The sequence below is a fragment of the Amphimedon queenslandica genome, unplaced genomic scaffold, assembly GCF_000090795.2.
Source record: "Amphimedon queenslandica unplaced genomic scaffold, v1.1 AMPQUscaffold_13172, whole genome shotgun sequence".
In the NCBI taxonomy this organism is placed as follows: domain Eukaryota; kingdom Metazoa; phylum Porifera; class Demospongiae; order Haplosclerida; family Niphatidae; genus Amphimedon; species Amphimedon queenslandica.
This window is the reverse complement of record NW_003546592.1, coordinates 70,984-73,461: the sequence shown is the minus strand read 5'-3', so window position 1 is coordinate 73,461 and position 2,478 is coordinate 70,984.

Below are 2,478 nucleotides of genomic sequence, written 5' to 3'. Positions count from 1 at the left end.
TGGTGGAGTGTTTTAGAGGCTCATCCGCTCAGTCAAAAGGTGTCTTAGGAAGGTTGTGGGGACTGGAGGAGAACGTAATACAGTGGACATTTAATGTTCAAAGAGCCCCATGGTGTGGTGGAGTGTTTTAGAGGCTCATCCGCTCAGTCAAAAGGTGTCTTAGGAAGGTTGTGGGGAGAGCCAAACTCACAAGGGAGGAGTTGCTGACAGTTGTTACTGAGGTGGAGATGATTGTGAACTTGCAACCACTATCTTATGTCAGTCAGGATGATCTAGAAGAGCCAGTGACTCCTTCCCATCTTCTTATTGGACGCAGAGTACTAAGTTTTCCTGATACACTATGCTACGATGGAGATGATGAAGACTATAATGCTACTCCACAACTTCTCAGTAAGAGAATGAAGTATCTCAATCGTACAATTGATCAGTTCTGGAGCAGATGGAAGGGAGAGTATTTGACATAACTTAGAGAAGCACATAGGCTCAGAGGAAACTTACTGTCTACTGGGAGGAAGATAAGAGTGGGAGATATTGTAGTTGTCCACAGCGATGAGGATTTTGGAATCTGGGAAAGATTTAGGACACTATTGTTGGTGCAGATGGAGAAATATGGAGTGCTGTGGTTAGAGTCTTTACTGGACAGAAAAGGTCCAAGTTGCTGAAGAGACCTATTTAGAAGTTATTCCCTCTAGAAGTCAATGAGAATGACAATCTAATTCCTGACAATCAGGATCAAGATCCCACTGAAGATATTGATGTGGCCGAGAACGATGATATCGATGAACCAACCATGCTGATCAACAACCAAGAATCTGGTCAAAGGAGATCCAAGAGAGCTGCAGCTATTACTGCAAAAGACAATATTCTGGTACAATCTGTTTTAACTCTGTGTTCTGTAAGCATGAGATGTGTGTAAGATGTTTGTTGTTATAGGACTAATTATTATTATTTGATGCATGTAACTTGGTATTTATAGTTACTGTTATTATTGATACATGTATTAATTAATTTTTGTAATTGACTAGTATTATCTACTAGTCAACGGGTGAGTGTGTTGGGAATTAAATGATGATGTTATTATTAATCATGTGTGTTAATTAATATTATTTTTGTGAGCATGCGCAGTATGTGATGCTGTGTAGTTGAAGAGAAGAGAAGTGACATTAAACAAAAGAGCCAATTTGTGTGCTACTGTATCAGGAGCGATCGGACAGCCAGTATTTCAAAGTCCCTATAAAAGAATGCAGCATCAGCTATCGTACAATTATATATATATATATATATATATATATTCTGTTTCAATGATTGCGAACCTTAATGGTCATAATAATAATAGTAATAATTAATAATAACAATAATACTAATAACAGTAATGATAAGTATAGGTTATACACCGAGGTAGAGGTTTCTATGGTATTTATTAACCGAGCGACGCAGTCACAAGGTTAATAAATACCATAGAAACCGATACCGAGGTGTATAACCAACTTCTACCATGACACTTGAAAAACAACTACCAGCTACTGATAATAAGACCGCAGTTGACATACATACAACATATCTAACAGGCTAGGCCAGTAAAAAATCAACCAAACTTGACAAATGGACTAACGAGAGCATAAGCGTAGAGTACCAAGCTGCCAATCAATTAATTATTTAACGAGATAAGTTTATGTTTTTACGTGCTAGGTTAATATGAAAAATAATTGACCTCCATACTGCAATCTAATTGGTCAATCGCAAGGTGGCATGGTAGAACAATAATAATGATAATAAATTGACATACCTGTCTATAGATTGAGTCGTAGGGAAACCTGACACGCCGACCTGTACGAAAAACGTTGGTATCCGAGCGTGTAGTGTCTAAGGAAGAAAGAGCAGTGGGAGAATGAGTAGATGAGTTATGATGAGAGGACACAGAATTAGGAGACTCAAAATAGGCCAGTTTTAATTGATTGATACTGACGTTATCATGTTTACCCTGAAGGTCTATAGTGAAATACTTGTCAGTACGATTAAGAACTTTGTATGGACTATTGTACGGACATTGTAATGGTCGTTTAACTGAATCCCGTCTAAGAAAAACATGAGTAGATGTAGAGAGAGAGGGATGAATGAAGGTTTGATGTTCACCAGGAGTACAAGGTGTGGCTTTTAACTGAGCCATAAAAGAGAGAAGTCTGGTGATGTAATCAGAGTGATCAGGAGTAAGGACGGGAGAAGGAGATAAGCTCACCAGGGAGACGGAGTGTGGTTCCATATACCAACTCGGCAGTTGAGAATTGGAGATCCTCTTTGATTTCTGTCCGGATACCTAGAAGCACAAGTAGTAACACTTCGGACCATGAGTGGGAGAGAGACAGAGCTTGCAAGCTCCTTTTAAATGACGATGGAACCGCTCAATTAAGCCATTTGCTTGTGGATGGTAAGAAGTAGTGCAAATACGAGTCGTTCCTTATAACTTCATCAAATTACACC